The 18,942-nt window shown below is 41.2% G+C and overlaps 1 protein-coding gene across 9 annotated transcripts in view; it reads right to left on the reverse strand.

Annotated features, from left to right (window-relative positions):
• Positions 1-18,942, reverse strand: part of MYT1L (myelin transcription factor 1 like) — a 315,746-nt gene that overhangs the window by 295,770 nt on the left and 1,034 nt on the right. For 3 of the 9 annotated variants that reach the window (XM_010393366.4, XM_010393367.4, XM_010393364.4), the window contains exon 1: positions 12,789-13,325. The exons of 2 other annotated variants lie outside the window; for them this stretch is intronic. The gene's annotated coding sequence lies outside the window, so the exon portion shown is untranslated. Of the gene's footprint in view, positions 1-12,788; positions 13,330-18,942 lie in introns of those variants that run through there. 4 more of the 9 variants (XM_019282205.3, XM_010393365.4, XM_019282203.3 and 1 more) reach the window with 3 other exon arrangements.

The raw sequence follows: 18,942 nt of genomic DNA on the forward strand, positions 1-18,942 counted from the left end.
CTGACTCTCATCAGTTTTTTTCAAAAAAACCCAAAAAACCGAAAACCAACTGAGGATCATCTCAACCACCTTGCACTTTCTACAGCTATTCCAGCACAAAATCAGTGATTAATGCTCAGGTATATTTGCACACCCTGCACCCGTATCGACCATTTTGATGGAGACATACTTTTACTGGCTTATTGGCAAATAAGGAGATGACAGAAAGGAAAGAAAACTCACCAAATGGAATGAGAAAGGAACCTCATCCCTCCACCCAGCTCACCAGACAAAGGCTAGTAAAGACTCATCTAACATCTTTACTCCTGTTTGATATTTTTCAGATTACTTCTCAGGTGGTACCATGAAAAACTGAAATCCCTTCAAGCAGTAGCACCTGTCAGAGATTTGAAAATAACACCATACTATTTACCACCATCGAGGAGACCCTGCTCTTATTTTCCCTCCTTACTTTCTTTTCTTTGTTGGCCCAAAGAAGTAGGTTTTTAAAAAAAGTCTCTAAAATTAGTGAGTAGCCTGGCTTACAAATGCTAGTGTTAACACTTGCAGATCTGCTCTCAAGCCACACTGTCAATTTGCAAAGTATCTTTTGTATTAAAAGAGATGCAATGACTAAGTAATACTAACATCCTCCTGGAAACTATGCCAAGGCACATGGAAAATAAGGAGGTGATTGGAGACAGCCAACAGTGCTTTACTGAAGGCAAATCATAACTGACAAATTTGTCAGGCCTTCTGTGATGGGGTTACAGTGTAGGTGGATGAAGGAAGAATGACTGATGTAATCTACCTGGACTTGTGCAAAGCCTGTGACGCTGTCCTGCATGATATCCATATCTCTAAACTGGAAAGACATGGACTTGATAGATGGACCACTCAGTGATAAGGAACTGGCTGAACGGTCACACTTAAGATGTTGCAGTCAACAGCTCAATATCCAAGTGGAGACCGGTGACAAGTAATGTTCCTCAGGAGTTGGTACTGGCATCGACAAACATCTTTGTTGGTGACACGGACAGCGGGATTGAGTGCATGCTCAGCAAGTTTGCCAACACCACTAAGCCATGTGGTATGGTCAACATGCTGGAGGGAAGGAATGCCACCCAGAGGGACCTGGACAGGCTGGAGGTAGGCCCATGAAGTTCAAGAAGACCAAGTGCAAGGTCCTGCACCTGGGTTGGGGCAATCTCAAGCACAAATACAGACTGGGCAGAGAATGGATCGAGAGCAGCACTGAGGTGAAAAACTTGGGCTTGCTGCTGGATGAAAAGCTGTACTGAGCCGGCAATGTGCGCTTCCAGCCTAAAAGCCAACCGCATCTTGGGCTGCATCAAAAGCAGCATGCCCAGCAGATCAAGGGAGATGATTCTAGCCCTCTACATCACTCTTGGGAGACTCCCACCTGGAGCACTGCATCCAGCTCTGGGGTCCCCAACATCAGAAGGACATGGAGCGATTGGCACAAGACCAGATGAGGGCCATGAAGACAACTGGAGGGCTGGAGAACTTCTCCTATGAAGACAGGCTGAGAGAGTTTGGGTTGTTCTGCCTTAAAGCCCCCTCTAGTACGTGAAGAGAGCCTACATGAGAGCTGGAGAGGGACTTATTAAAAGGGATAGGACAAGGGGGAATGGCTTCAACCTGAAAGAGAGTACATTTAGATTAGATATGATGAAAAAATTCTTCACTGTGAGGGTGGTGAGGCACTGCAACGGGTTGTCCAGAGAAGCTGTAGATGCCACATCCCTGGAAGTGTTCAAGGTCAGGTTGGATGGGGTTGGTTTTGAGCAACCTGGTCTAGTGGAAGGTGTCCCCGCCTATGGCAGAGAGGTTGGAGCTAGATGGTCTTTAAGGTCCCTTCCAACCCCAAGCCATTCCATGATTCTCTTAAGGTCTAAAAAAGCGCAAAAAGGGAAAAAGGATCAGGATAATGATGTACTGCAAAGCAGTTTACACCTAATTTATATGCAAAGCTAACTGTAATTCAGATAAGCGTATCACAAGATAGAAGAAGTTGCACAATGTTACACAAGCAATGAGGTGTATCAAAATCTATTTTCTGTATCTCTGCCATACAATGACAAACTAGGAATCTCTACTACCATAAATGATCCTCAAGCGACTACAGCTATTTTGTTGAAAACAATTTTTTAACCACACAGGCCAAAATGTAGATGTCTAATGTTCAAAGAACCCCTTCCTCTTGCATCTTCTAACCAGAGACAGGAGATTTTCAAGTAGCACCTCCTGAGTGCTTGGAAAAACAACTCCCTTAGGCAAAATTTAGGGATGCACAGATCTCAGTGCCACTGGACTAAGCAAACTTGCACGAGACAGTGCCACATAAATCCTTCAAATTTCAGCTGCAAAAATTTTTTTGTCATATGAGGCTAATGTATTAATTATCACTAATTTGAAATGAAATCTTTGGCAAACCATGCAGTAGTAAAGCCATACAAATCAAACTGGATTCTCTGATTTAAAGAATATAATTTTAAAATTAACAATAGTTTACTTTGTAATATAAATTAAGGAAGTACTAAGAGACATTTCTAATAGAAAATCAATCTACTTCATTTGAAAGGAGAAATATTGTGATTTTTTTCCATTATTGTCCTACTTACAGTTTTTCACAACAAGAACTCAAAAGGTTTCCTGGTTTTAGTGAATATGCAGTTTATTTTGTCTCAAAACTTCACATGCTTAAGCCCTAATTCTGTAAACATTTAAGTTATGAGCAACAGACTGATAGACCTATGAAATACGAACACCCAGGCCAGGATGTCATACAAGAATGAGGATTTTATTCTGCTATGTTCTGTCAATAAACATGTTTTCTAAAGCATGAGACTCCTCCCAATGTTTCCAGCATCATTAATATTTCATATATTAATTAATATATTAATTATTTAATATATAATGTAGCTAGTTCTCAAGATTTGCAGCAATGCATTCAAACTTACCTACTGTCCTGTATTATGAATATAAAAGTTTATGTACTTACAGCGAATTGTATGTTTTTCATTTGCATTCAGGTTTTTTTTTAATTCTGTGAGTAAAATCTCTGTGCATAGTTCAAGGCACAGAAAACAGTTTTAAGGAAGATGAAGAAAAACAGGCTGATTATATTTAAAAGACTATTTTATAGTCAGGATCTTATCACAAATTATTATGAATGTATCAATTACACATTTCTTAGTAAAGAGAAAGGTTGATTAATACTGATATCCTATGCCTTTCAATTTGATATTGTTTTGATCATTAGTGTTTCAGGCTACCTGCAAACAGGGGCAGCAACATGCCTCCAGAGAGGACAGAAAAATACTTCTTGGCTTATGTCATGGGTGTGATACCTCCTGGGGAATGTTGTTTTTAAGTTTACCACAGCCAAGGTACTGGTTGTTCAAGGGACAATTTAGAGCAATGAATGCCAAACTCGAATTTAGTATTCAGAACTTTGGGCAAAACAATAAAGCAATCAAGATCTCCATTTATAAAGCATGGGTTAATAATTACATCTTAAATGGAATTGCTTTGAAAGCCATACTGGAAAAGTAAGCTAACAGCTGAAAAACCTAGAAATTAACACAGAATGCTTTCTTCCCTTCGAAAAATTCTCAATTACTTCAGTGAAACAGAATTAGGCCACTGGCTCTGTAAATGTAGCCATGCAAATGTATTGTCTCTCTGTACTAATATATAAGTCTGGCAAATTCTTTTTGCTGTTACCATGGTTCTAATATTCTGATGTTTCAGCATAAAAATAACAGTTAAGTGTATGACTGAACACTGAGACATTTTTTAGACACTTAGGGGTTACAATTAACAGTGAGGTCAAAATTTCTTTTCTAAAAACATTAAGCTATGATCTGAAATCTGTAATTCTCATATATGACAATTTAGAATGTTTATTAACAAAAAAACTGTCAAGAAAGCTACTGATTTTGCTTTCTCAGTTTCTAGCCCCAAATTTTTGTTTCCTATTCATCCATTGGCTGGTAAAAATGAGCAACAGGTGGAATGTCCTGACTTTCTTGCATTCTTACATCAAAATACTACAGATGTGTAAGAAAAAACCTCATTTCTCCTACAGCAAATACTTTTAAAGCCCAGTTTACAGCAGAAATATTTCCCAGTAAGCAGCTGTGCCACTCAGCAACTCTTGGGAATACAGGTCATCTAGAACTCAAGTTATCTGAATCATAAAGCCATAGATTATCTCAGGTTGGAAGGAACTCATAAGGATGGAGTCCAAATCCCTACTCCTCGCAGGACTACCCAAGAATAAATCATAAGCTTAAGAGTGCTGTCCAGATGTTACTTGAACTCCATACAGGGAGTCATGAAGCTCCATACAAACAAAAGACTCCATTAGACAGGAGGATTTTGGAATTAAGGAAAGTTTACGCAATTTGCAGACAATCTGGAGGGAAATGCCTGGCACTGTGGGACCCCAGAACTCTGCTTGAGGAATTTTAAGGAGTTTAAACTCAGCTTCCCCCAATTCCTGTCTTCTTTGTGGGGTTTTTTTTGAGAGCCCCTGGCTCTTCCTTCATTTCCCCATATTAATACTTCCATGTTTTCATGCTCAAGTCTATAGTACCATTACAAACATGTGGAACAAATCAGCAGAGTTCTTAAGTCTTTTCATATTTTAGTACCTGCTTTCCCTGCATGTTCAGAGTTTCAACTGTATCAGATTTTTCAAGAAATACATAAAATTGAGGAAAAGTAGAAGATGAAGGCAGAAAACAAAACTTGCTATGAAGTAGGAGCACTCCAAAACTGATTTAAACACATTCATGATATTTAGCCCTTGGTACAACCATGGTGCAAATCTAGCATCATCAATAGCAAAAGCAATGCTTTTAGATACAGGACACTGCAATTCCAATTCTAAATTGTGTCCCAAGTTTGTATCAAGTGTTCAGTTGAAATGCTGCAAAATCAAAAGCATTTATACACTAAGAAACTAGCCACATGCCGGCTCTGGGAACCTGCTAACCCTGACCGTTTAGCAGTGATTAGCAACTTGGTGTTGACAAATCTTACATATTATAAAAAGGTGTAGTTTTATGTATACATATATATATATATATAGCTGTATATTACTATAAAGGTGTAATTGTGACTCTTGTAACATATACAAAAGCAAACAAATTAGTTAGCAAGGTATCCCATTCACACTTCTCTTAACTTCCAAGTATATAAACACAAGTGAGACATTTGAGTAGTTACAACAAGTGGCTCACTAATTTCTATTTAATTATGAAATCTATGTAGAGCTCATATTGTTAGGAGTCTTCTGCAATATTGCAATGCAAAGATGGTTTCCTACACCACAATATTTATAAAGATAACTACTTCATTAACTGTAATTCTCAAAAAGCTGCTCTAAAACCAAAAATGAAGATGCTTTCACTAAGAGTAGAAATACTTATGATTCTGAATACAGAAGACCAGTTATAGGAGTCAATCTGAATACAATTCCTGGAAGCCTCAAAAGCATACTCTGGTATGTGTTATTGGCAGTACTGCTTTGAATCTGCCTGTTCTGCTCTTTGAGTAAGCTGTACTTATAATTGCTTAAAAAACTGAATTTCAAGTTAACCACATTTTACTGAATTTGGCAAGAAGCATGGGTATAGAAAAAGGATGTTCCATATCAGTTTTTCTAACAGAACAAATCCATCACAGTTTCTGCAAAATAAAATTTATTAACTATATCAAACAACATATAAAGTGACAAAAAGTGCAGGGTGCATGAGTCATTAACATATGTGCAATCTTGTCATAGGCCCTTGTTTTCCACTGGAGTTGGCTGGAATTAACACTGTGGCAATTTGTGCTGGCTCTTGGGCAGGTAGGAGGTAAAGGAAGAAGGTATAGGAGATGAGACCTGCTCTGCAGAGCTGTCTATGACAGTGACTGCTGCAGTGAAATGACTGGGTGCTTTATCCCATACTGCTTTGCAGTGCCTGCATTTGCTAAATCAGGATGCTCAGTCTTCAAGGTAAACTATTCACATGTGCCTTTTCACCAGCATGTTTTGTCACAAAGGGCCAAACAGACCTATGGAAAATATCTACCCTTCTCTTTCTTTTCTTTCTTCTAATCATCATTTGCTTCTTCTCAGGCAAGATCACTGACAAGCAACAAAACAAAAAAGGCATTATTAGATTGGACAGGTCATAGATAAAAATCCCCATCCTTTTCCCACTTTTTTTTTTTTTCCTCATAACATATGGAATGATCAGCCTTGTAGTGGGCAGTTCAGAAAGTCTGTCAATGATGGCTACTTCAAATTTAGCACCTTCTGAAGAGCTTGCATACAGAGTGTGAACTACCACAGATATCAGTTGCAGAAACACGGCAATAAGTCACTGAAGGGGCAGCGATCTGTTCAGAAACCCTTGTGCAGAGACCCCTAAGAAGGTTCTTCAGAGCAGCTGGAATTCACCCACATTACTAGCCTTTCCACTATGAGCAGTTCTCCAGAGTTGATAAAGGTGAGGCAGTAGCACACTGTAAAAGGAGAAGTAAAAGAGGCCTTCCTCACTCTCAACATTTAAAGAATTCTTGCTGAAAAAATGCTGACAGTGTCCTGAAGATAAAAGGGGATGAAAATCCATGAATGAAAATGGATAGCTGCTATTGTTTAATTCAATGAGCAGCTTCTCTGAACCAACATCAAAATGGCTCTGCTTCCCTGAATAAAAAAAGTTGTTTTGAATTTGATTTACTCTCAGAAAGCAAGGGACTGTGCGTATGAAGGTTCTACTACAAGTACATATTTAATTCACAGAAAACACGGTTTTACCGAGCAATTACAAGACTACTTTTAACAGTCTTGTTTCCCATCTGGTTTAATGGCATACTAAGGTGTCAGTTTCATTGCCATTGTTTTTGCCCCTGCATGCAAAGAACTGATATTTAGTCACAGAAATGCTACATGCCCACATATATTTATCTATATTTAGCACATGTTTATGAATACTGGGTGTGATGTATTTTATCTTTTGTTTTTTTTACTTAAAATTGACAGTGCATATAGGAGTGCTAAAATAAAGCACTCCTATATTTGAAAGGCATTTTCTTTGTTTCCTGTCCCCTTGTAATCAGACACTACTCTAAGAGAACGATGAAAGAACTGAAGAGAAAGAGCAAGTTCTTAGAGCTGAGTCTGGAAAAAAACAAACAAAACAAACTAGCAGAAGTAGCATATAAAAATAAACTTACCTGAGCTTTTTTGCTTTTCCAGCTGGTCTGTGGGTTCATTAAGTACTCCTGACTTCCATCCACATACATGTCCTGACTCCTCTGTGTAATCCTTCTTAACAAGCTCATTGTCCATATCCATTTATCAGGTTCTTTTCCTTCTCCTTTTTGAGGTCATATGTCCAATGGTCATGGAATTCTAATTTTCCTTAGCATCCAAACTCTGTATGTTGGCTAACAGAACCTCAGTTTTTGCACTAGCAGTTTCCTTTTAATTGAATGTTTGATTCTTTTTCCCTGCTGTGACATTGTTACTCATTCCTCTCATCACAACCTCTCCATCTTACATGTGCAGTGTCCAAAAACCACCTTAGTTCTTGTGAGAATGCTGCAGCCTGGCCTGCACCCACTATCCCTGATGACTGAAGTATGCTATTGTCCTGGAACATAGAGGTCCAGTAACTCCACACACAGTAAAGTCCTTAAGTTCAAGTAGATCCAAACATGCAGAGTATTTTAAAAGGTTGAGAAAAACATTTATTCATCACTGGAAGTGATAAGATCTGGAGTTTGATGAAAACTGAAGTTTGAGACTGGGTACAGGTTGATCAAAGCCAAAGGATCTTAGGATTGTGCAATTCTTGAGCTTAGTAAATCTGTTTGTCTCAGTAAATACATAACATATCAACTGTGCAGGCATCTTACCACTGCTGGAACAGACATCTTTTTCTATGTGTGAGGATATTTTAACTCGACCTGTGTTAACTCTGGGTGTTTCCTAGCAAGACCCGGAATGGACTTTGTGCTTGCACATGCTGAAAAAACACAAGCATTACTTTTTAGTGTCAACTCCAAGCCCAAGGAATCCATTTTTCTGCATTTTTAATTCAAACTATGCTGCACAACCAAGACATTGCAGAAATATAATTCAGAATTCAAAACAATTTGTGTTAGACAAACCAAGAGCATTATAGAGATACAAAGAAATTAAAAAGCCCTGTAGTCAACCGTATCATTTTCTATGACATAACAGTATTATTTCTTCCTAAATATGCACATACCCCCCCAAAAAAATCCTGGGTATGCATAGGACATGACAGTCACGATGTATGCAAAGTTGTTATAAACATAGTTTCATATTTAAACATGGCCTTTTCCTCTTCAGACAACAGAGGAATTGCTAGTATCTCTGAAAATGTTACTAAACAAATCACCAGTGCTGAAAAGTAGCTTACAGCATATATCAAATGTATATTTGATTTAACAATCCTGGCGTAGGAGATATGAAATAAAAGATGAGCCACTGATTTACAGTATCACAAGAGGCCTGGGAAACCCCTTTCAATAGTATTCCTTATGTGAGAGAATGCCCTGCTGCAGCACTGAAGGAATGTCAGAACATCTACTCCCTACAGTTTATCCTCATAACAAACCTTGGAGATCTTATCTTTCTGCATTTTGACTATTTTATTTGAACTGAGGATCTGCTCAGAAAGTGACAAAGATGGACTAGGTTAAATGCTGTAACATGGTACTTATTCACACCACATTAGGCAGAGGAACACTAAAATTAGGCATAAAATTTTATTCCCTTGGTAATATCCTCCAGTATTGGCTAGAGACAGGAGGAAAAAAGGGGATTTCCCTTGGAAAAATAAAGCAAGCTGTTGATATGAAATATAAATACTGCAGTATTACATTTGCAATAGTATCACTATTTCTACTGGGGGGGAAGGGACATGAGGGAGACAACATCACCAGAGAGCCTGGAAAAAATTAACCATTCAGTGAGCAGTCTAAAGGCTTTTTTGAATGGCAACTATACTCTCCTTTACATTCTGTCTGTAAACAATCTTATTAATAACAAAACCATGAGAAAGTGAGATGTTTTCTTTTGATTTTACTGGAGCTGCATGAGAAATATGTTTGGCCTGTCATTCTACAAAATGATATTACAAGCCTGTTCCAAAGCTCACTGCTCTCTTTCCTTTGGGGTCAGAAGCAGGATCATGCAAAGTAGGAACAAAACAACAGCCTTTTTAAAACCCCTCATGAAAACATTTTTTTTTTAATTGCTGCTTTGCCCTAATTCTCTTCACTACTACACCAAGCAAGGGACAGCACTTGCCAGATTCAGACTGAACCAGACGAAGCCATACCAAGTGAACATATATTTGTTGTATACCATGCCCTTTTTAATCAACTTCCTGATAAAAAATGCCATGAAGACATAAGGTATGAGAAATGAAGACCTTTAATACTTCACAAAATAACAGATGCCAGTGCTGGTTTGGTTGGGAATCTGTGACCTCACAGATGTTTATGAGTTTGCCTGGTGCATAACTATAATCAATTTGGTTATGACAGACCGTCAAGAAAGGTAAAATTTATCCTGAAGGAAACTTGGTTTCTGAAACCAACTGCTCAAATGCATTAGGCAGGTGGGAGTTTCAGCAAACCAAAGGGTCTAGTGGCAGACACAACATTGATTTCTTATTGTTTACAACCTACCAGACAGTTCTATACTGACCTGATTTGATGGATCTCTCTGGGGAACCCTGCAGCCCTGGATATTTCCACAACCAAGTTGGCCAGTTCCTTACTTGGTGACTGTGTTCCACATCCGCAGCTTCAGTGCAAACATGCTGAACTAGTATATATACACTGAAAATCTGATCCGAGATCAGATTTTAAAATCTGATCTAATAATAATGTTTACTGTTTTCATGACTAGAAGTATGATCCCTTTTAAGGGATCAAAAATCCTATTGTGATTTTTGTCTGTCTCTCTCCACATTCTACTTCCTCTCCCCACACAAGACGTTTCCCCTTCATTTCAGTTTCATTACATTTTGCTGCTTTTTCCTCTATGGCTAAAACAGGCAGAGTGGTTCCAATCAAAGCAAAACACTGTGAAGAATTCTAAAGAGATAATCTTTGTCAACAAGCTATAAACAGTTTGAGTTGTTCTCCTTGTGACTTTTAAATCTAAGATATGTGGAGAAGATGATGCTATTTGGTCTGCACCATTTTTACTCCATAGAAAAAATCTGGCTGCACTACTGTTTAGAACACCATTGACAATCTTATCAGCATTTCTCATCACTACTATTTCGAGAAAGAAAAGGTCAGTAAGTAATCCACAGCCATAAAGTTTTCTGGTACTATACTATCAGGAACTTCACATCTTTACTGAAAGTTGAATGATGCAAACATTTATCAAGCTCAGACAAAGTGATACCAAACTCAGTATTTCCATGAGGATGTTCAGTGTTGTATATCTATTTAATACCGAAGTACTTTTCCACCACTGACTCTCTCAACAAAACAATGACTGTTCTCAAAGTTGATCAAGAAATGATTCTAACACAGATAACTTTGTTTTATAAACGTGCTTGTGCGATGCACTTAGAAAGAAATACCTGTGCACATTTCCCATGGACATGCTAATGGATGGGAATTATATTTTCATTCTTTTAGAGTCCATATAAAAGCCTGACCAGTGCAGAACAGTTTTCAAAACAGTACCTTTTCTTCCATTCACATAGCAAAGTTTCTATGCCTTGCTAATAGTCTGCCGCATATGTGTAGCATGTATGTGTATATAATCAAAATATTCCTTTGCATATCTTACTCATCTCCTCAACACAAAAACTAAAAAAAATAGAAAAGAACAGGAAAAACAGAAACCCTCAGATATAGTCCTTAACAAATCTGAAGAAATCATATATGCCTGATTATACTGAAGTAGCTCCTCTTCTTTCTTAATTGTCTTTGTCTCCAAACACACAGTTGCTCAATTTTATAATATGTAACATCCAAGACTGTAGAGTAAAACAACAAAGTCATACTATGAACCAAGAACTACTACAATAAAACTGATGCCCTTTTTGAAAATGTGGGCATATAACTGGATATTTGAATCTAAAACAAAGAAACCGCTGCAAATGTTTAGCATTTAACTATTGCCCTTGTTGGTGAAAATAAGGCGGGGGGGGGGGGGGGGGAGAGGAAAAACATTCACTCTCCAGAAAGTTCAAGCTGTAAAATACATACAAAATTGAATCTACTGTAAGATTAGTTTAAAATATACCTAATTCTACATTTATTCCTTGTAATCATTTACTCTTCTCTTTGTTTCACTTGATAAATCAATGTAGTTTTTAGAAAAATATAGTTACTTAGAAAGATCCTGGGTTTTTACATAGTCTTGCATCACTCTGTATTTCTAATGTTCAAAGTGTTATGTTGCCATCTCAATTGTTTTTAAATGTGTCATATTGCAAACAAGTATAAATATATATAGTCATCAGACTACACTACAGCAACCAAGTTTAACCTTATCATTCCAAACTTGATCAACCTTAATAAATCATATGGGGTACCTGATAACTGCCTAGCAAGGGTTAATAGTTTCTTCCAATATTTGGGGGGTTTTTTTTGTTGTTTGCAGAGTGGCATGACAAAGACTTTTATTTGTTTGGCAATTTTTGAAGAAAAACTATCACACAGAACTGAAATGGCAATTAAAAAAAAAAAGGGAGAGAAAGGTAAAAACTAAACATCATTTGGAACTGTAGCTGTTGTTCTCCCCAACAATATAATTAAAGGTAACAAAAACGCCACACCACTCAAATTAAAGCAAATAATCTATTAAACTGTTCTACAGTAGTCACAAGAACTATGTAAAGACAATTACCAGATAATATTTTTTACTTAACCCCAACCTTAAATGCAGTTTCAAAATTAGGTCAGTTAAAATGAAAATCACCATTTTAAAGGAGATTAAGAATCATTAGAATTGAATAAAAATATTCCTAAATGACTACACAAAAAATAGCAAAGGTAACCAAATGTTCAAGTACCCCATATTTTATACACAGCATCAGAATTATATAAGAAATGCCTATCAATGGATGCTGTGTTCGAGAAGTGGGATTCCAGTCTGACTCAGTATTATTATCTGACAAAAAAAAAAATCTAATGCACAGATAGCTTGTTTATTTTTTTCTTTTGTTTTCTTTTCTCAAAAAAGAAGCCTTTATAAGGACACATATATAATGGAGATATATAGACCTGAAGGAATCACAAGCAATTTGTCAATCTGTAACTCAGGCTTTAGCATTACTGGCGAGTTTGTGTTAAATAAGCATTTTTTTCCTTTCAACCAAGAAAATTCATACCACACCAACCAAAACTAATCACAGCAGGGGTCTCATTGAAACAGTAGTTGCTAATTTTACAGGTCTGCCCACATTGTTCTAGAAAATAGGAAGCAGAAATCTGACATTTCCAGCAGTCGTTATTAAAACAACAATCACTGAGAGCTCGATCCTGTTCTCACTGGAAGCAATGTCAAACTCCCCGTTGACTTCAGGGAGAGCAGGATCGGGCCCCGAGCTGCTCAGCCTCCTCCAGCTCTATGCGCAGAAGTATGTGTTGTGGAGCTGGGGTGGGAGAAGTACAAGCTATTCCTTTGTTAACTGCCCAAAGAGTTGAACTTTCCATCACTTTGTCAACAACAGCAAAGTGCCCTGCAAGCAACAACGGTGATAAAAGGTCATATTTACCTTGAGGGAACAGGAAAAGGAAAGCCGCAGAATTGGAAAACAAAGTAGTCCAAAGGAATTATCTATGCATGCAGTCCAAACGTGCACCTTCAAGTAGGCCACAGTCTGTCAAGCAGTCGTCTCGGCACCAGCCACCCTGCCTTCCATCTTACGAGATTCACCCAGAAAACTGACAAACCTGCTCCACGACAACAAAATTCTCCTAATGCTTTTGAACGCCCACCATTTGTTCTCCATTCATCCAATCAACTTTCCACTGCACATCTTCTCCTGCGACTGAGGCTCAGAGGCAGGATCCCTTCTCATCTGTATGCTAATTATTTTGCCACATGGACAAAAGTAATAATGCTTTCAGACAGGAAACCAACGGGCCTGAAGTCGAAGGCAGAAATTAATAAGTTTCCACCACTGAAGGCTGAGAAGGTGGGCATGCGTGCAGCTCTGTGGCTGATGGATCAGCTGTAACCTCCATTTAAGAGCAGCAGAGAGGCGACGGGCTGGAGGAAGCCTAGGCAGCATAGCATGCATCAAGCCCGAGTTCCCCTAGAGACCACATTACTGCAGCAGAACAGCATCTGTAGCAGATTGCTGACTTACCCCGCCTGAGCCCGCATCCTTTAAGCAGCGCGGCGCGCATCCATCCCGCCGGCCCCGCGGCGCGGTGCAGTGCCCGGCGCGGCCGCGCAGGCCCGGCCCCCGCGGCGCGGCGGGAGGCGGGCAGGGCTGGGGCCGCGCACCCCGGCCGGGCTCCCCGGCGGCGGGGGGCGCCGCGCCGGCGCTGTGTTCCACCCAATGGAGGGGAACGCCGAAACGCCGCAGCCGCCCGGGAGGGGAGACCGCTAAAAATACTCCCCTGCCGCTGTGCTGGCGTAAAATGGTGTCTCCGATAGAGAACATCCCCCCCCCCCCCCAAAAAAAAAAAAAAAGTCCCAACAATTAGGCTTCTAAATGTATCTTTTAAAGAAAATAATGATTGAAAACCATCGTTTTTCTGCTGGGGTACCTCACCAGAGTCCCTAGAGTTAATTTAGCTGAAGCTTTGTTTATATTACCTGTTCACACCATCTTCTCCCCTTTGAAACAAAAGAAATTAACTATTTACAGAAGAAAAGATTAGCAGCCTTACACCATTACCGACTTGCACGGCTCAACTTTATGTAATCAAGGCCCCAAACAGAATCCAGGGCTCGTACGCATAAAGGGGCCAGCTTTGCATGTACAAACCCTCAACAGCGTTTCCCCAGCAATTTGACGTGGACTCTGTGGGTCTCGCTGCCTGCGCTTAGCCAGGGACCGCGTTACTAAACGTGTCACAAAGACAATGACTGGGAAGAGGCACCTCACCGCCTTCCACGGCTGTGCAGAGGCTTTTCTCCGGCGCTCGCCCGCTCGTGGGCAGCGTCCCTAAAGGGCTCGCCCCCGGGCTGCCGGATGTCCCTACGACGGGAGCGGCTTGACAGCGGGGAGTCGCTTCGTTTAAACCCGTCCCCGAAATGTCATTTCGGTAGCAGCGTGACAGGCTGTGATCTTTACGCGGAGGCGGAGGCTCCCCCCTGCCTTGGCACGACTCCGCACGCCCCCGCGGACTCAGCCCTGTCGTGTCCCGGCCCCTGCCCCGGGCACCGCCGCGCCTCCTGCCGGGTCCCGCCCGCCCTGCGCGTCCATCCCCGCAGGCAGGCTGTTCCGCACGGGAAGGACCCTGGCTAGCGCACGCACACAGCCTACACGCCCTCCCTACACACAAGCGCGCCTGCCGATCTCGTTGCCCTCCTCGTTGCCATTGTGCTGCTGCAGCCCCCTCCTCCCCGTACCCCGCCCTCCCTTCTTCCCTCCCTCCCTGCCGCGGCTCGCCCTGCTCCGCGGTGCTCCGTACGGGCAGCCCCGCGGCTGGCAGGGCACTGCGGGCAGCCCCTGCTGGCCGCGACAGAAGCGGGGGAGACTGACCCAAAAGTCACGAGGAACACCCTCCTCAAGCCCTGGGAGGTAATCCCTCTCGAGCCCGCTCTGCCTGACGTGTGAACACCAGACATGTCGGTTACTGTATGGGGTTGCCATTCCCTCCCCACCCAGCCTTGCCAGGCACCACACTGCGGTCTGAAGGGAAAGCGAGTCTCCGCGTACCAGCCCGTCGCATCCCCAGCCGGCAGAGCAGCTCCGCGGCCGCACTCCGATGGCAGGAGAGGGGCTTAGTGGGGGGGGGAGGTTTTTGATAGGGATTCAGAGGAGAGCCAGCCTGCTGGGGCAGGGACTAACAATAGCAGAGCCCTCACGACATCCATGCTTTTGGTGGAAAACGCAGTGTTTCCCTCTGAAAGCCAAGGGAAAAAAAAAAAAAAAAAAAAAGACTTACGTGTCTCTTCCCCCGCCCCCCCATCTCCTCGCTCGTGGTTTGAGGTTTTTGTTTGGGTTTTTTTTCCTTAATTCTTCTCTGTCATCTCTGATTACATCTCCCTGCACTCGGAGGGCTCCCCCGAGACCGAGGCGCGGAACCCTCGGAGCGGCCGGGCCGCAGGTGCGGGCGGGGAGCGCGGAGGGCACCGCGCAGGGTGGGGGGAGCCGGTCTGCGGGGAGAAAAGCCTCCTCGTAGCAGGGAGGGAGAGCTACCATGTTTGTGTCGTAGCAAGGGCATGTCAGTTTGGGTTTTTTCCACACAAATCAACGTAGCCTGAGAAGCACACATGCACACCTGGCAATGAAAGGGCTCCCTTGTAAGTGAATAGGGTATCTACACCTCTACAGATGAATCTCAGCATTTCTAACGTCAGGTTTACATGCAGAACCTTTGGATAATGGTATTTGCGTTTGAAAAATCAAGGCTTGTCTTCTCCCTCTGCTCGAGCTAGCTTCCTTATGTTAGATCCTAGCTACCCTTAATAGGATAGTGAAGGCAACTATGTGGTACATATATCATGGCAGGTGTTGTCAAACTTTTTGAAGGTGATTTATGTGGGGAAAAAACCCTCATCATCTTGTCCAGCCTTTGGGGTGACACAAAGAAAAGGCCCAGTGCTCCTCCCACTGAAGACAAAAACAATATTTGCTCTAATGAGGACAAAATGTATATAAATGTTGTATTGGTCAGTGTTAAGGGGGGTGGGGGAGGCCACTGCATAAATTAGAAGCATTCACAAAAAAAAAACAGTCTGGAAAGAAATTTGGGAGACTGGTAATTCATTGGCCTAATTATCCTCCATAAGATATTAGGGTATGGGTTTAATGCTGTGGGTTGGATTCTCCCTCCCCCAGCCTGTGTCTCGTCAGTGTGCATTATCCATGGGGAAAAGGAGATGCAGGTCATGTTTAAGCGGCGTTAATGAGAGCACAGTATTTTTCCTGCAGGTTAAGTTGGCCAGGTTAGCAAACTTCAGGTAGAGTACGCTTGAAAACCTTCCATTTCTTTTACTTTCTGGCTAGTAGCAGTTTCTAGTGAGTCTTGAAACGTTAGACAAACACAGAAAGCAGAATTCAAGCATCAGAAGAACCCACTACTGTCAATAAGGGAGTACAATTTCAGCTTGACAGGAGTATTACAAGAATATACCCGCTAACGAGCAGCCTTAATTGGCTTGCATATTGTGGCTGTCACTGTTAAAACCTGTTCCTATGCAATCCTATTTTATACATCCTTTAAACGTATAGTTCTCTAAAGCAGTTAAGGAGACAATACTTTACTCACTGGGCTTTTGATTTTGGGTGAAAAAGAAATGAGAAGAAAGGGAAATTTTAAAAAAATAGGAAACCCTATTGAGAATATAATAGCAGTGAGTGAGAAACTACGTGAAAGTCATAGTAGAAAAAAGCAACAGACTTTTTTGGGTTAAGTGCACTTTCTCAGTTTTGAACGTAAATTGTTATTTATCCATATATTACAATGGCTGCAGATGTTTCACTGACATTTACTACACTCAAATCCTTTAAAATGCAGTATGTTCTTTAACAGATCCCACCTTTTTTTTCAGCAAAACACTTTCTCTTAAAAGTATTTTGAATTTAGTGATTTGTGGGAGTTCGTTGCTTGTCCTGGCAAATCCTTCACACACTAGAGTGTAATATGTGGCTTCAGTTTTTCCAGTACAGGGTCATGCTCATAAAGAATACAAATGAAAGAAGATGGTAAAAAAAAAAAGTTACTGCGCATGTGCAATTGGCTGTTATTAAATGACAACAATGTATCTTCTAGAGAATAAAAGTAAAAATACCAAATGGGGCAGAGCCCCCGTGCTACGTAAAGTGATTTACTTTAAAGAAGTTGTTCCTAGTCTGATTTAAAACTGTCTAACCTACGAACTTGAATATAAAATAGTGTTGCAGCTGAAGACTGCAAAAGTCATTTATATGTATAATGAGACCTTAAAAAGATCTTCCAGATCAATTTTAAATCAATAAAATGCTTCCTATTGCCAAACTCCGGAAAATGGGCATGTGCAGTGCAGATGCAGAAAAGACCCTGGGCACAATAGTGTTGGTGAGGGCAAACATAGTTTTTGAGGTGACAAGCTGGAGCATGCTGGGGGGTTTTGCACAAAAAAAAAAAAAAAAAAAAGAAAGAAAAGAAAAACCCCAAACAGATAAATGAAAACATTTAGCTCAACAAAGCACTCTCTACTAGGACGCGAAAGTCTGGCTAAGTATGACAACACCTGTAATGTCCCTCACCTCCTGAGAGTTAAATTGCACTGCTGCAAGGAAGTGCTGTTTAAACTCCACTGCCCCATGGATCGATCCCAGAAAACAGAATGCAGGCGAAGACAGCTCTCGGAAGAGAGGAAGAATTTAAATAAATTTAAATTAAGAGACTTGCACTTTACCACAGCCATCTTCCCGCCACCTAATTAGAAGGCATGAAGCCTCTCCTGCCTTTACCTGCGGGAGCAGTCGCTGGGCACGGGGCCGGTGAGTGCAGACAGCTCCCGTGCGGACAGCTCCCGGGGAGCCGGACAGCTCCCGGGGCGGACAGCTCCCGGTGCGGACAGCTCCCGGGGAGCCGGACAGCTCCCGGTGCTGAAGGAACCGCATAGACGCGCCGAGGGGGGCGGCGAGGGCTGGGGCTGAATAGCGCTGTCTGCAGAACAATGGCAGCCAACTCCAAATCCTGCTATAATCACATTAATGAGATTAATCAGTGAATTAGCAGCAGTCAAATGTCAGGGTGGCAGGGAGGAATCCAACCAAGCTCGGTAATTAACTTTTGGGGGGCAGGGGAAGGGAATCGACTGCATTATCTGTTAGGCTTTTCCCGAAGTTTAGCAGGTTTTATTCACCAGCCTTTGGAAGATGCTGACAATTCAAGTGGAGGGGGAAGGTGGGTATAAGACGGAGACCTCAACCTCTGCGTGCTACAAGACAGCCTGCTAATGCACAGTATGCCATTACTTCCAGCTGAAGTCCATTGAGGAAAATAGCACCGTTTCAGACACCCTTCACTCCCTGCAGCTGCCAGAGCTGCACTGGGCTGAGCTCTGAGTGTGAAACTAGTTCTGTGAGCTAACTTCCACCACAGACTCCAATAGGCATGATAAATATGGCGGATGCCAAAAAAGCATTAAATCTTATTCCTTTTTAAAAATATACAAGAAACATACTCTTTCTGAAATCAGAGGGATAGGAGAAAAGAGTACCCTTTGAACAAATATCAGAGATAGATTATCACACCAAATTAATGCTAGATCTGTTGCAGAGTGTCTTCTAAAAAAAAATAAACCCATAAAAAATAGGAATTTTACTCAAGTAATTTAGGGTAAGTTACTTAATGTAGACAAGTCACAGATCTAGTCTCTAGCTGACCTCAATAAAAGTGAAACTTCTCACCACCTGAAATCCAGCACCCATGACCATTTCTCCACTGTAAGTGTGAAATATAAAAAAAAATATTCCCCGTAGATTACAAATAAAATCCAGAAGTATTTATTTGCAAGAAAGAGAATGCTGCATTTCTCCTTTTCTACCTTTAAAGGAGTATCATCAACCAGGTAAAGCATTTATCATGTAAAAAGCCTACTTTTATCCACACATTACTTCTTCGGAAAAGAAATAAAGGTTTAAAAAAACCTCCTCTGCCTAGATGAGGCTGTGCACGTTGTTCAGAACTCAGAAGAAAATGGCATGCTTCTGTTCCATTGAGTTCAATCTTTGTTAGTGACAATTAAAAAAACCA

Source organism: Corvus cornix, chromosome 3, assembly GCF_000738735.6.
Source record: "Corvus cornix cornix isolate S_Up_H32 chromosome 3, ASM73873v5, whole genome shotgun sequence".
Taxonomy (NCBI): Eukaryota; Metazoa; Chordata; class Aves; order Passeriformes; family Corvidae; genus Corvus; species Corvus cornix.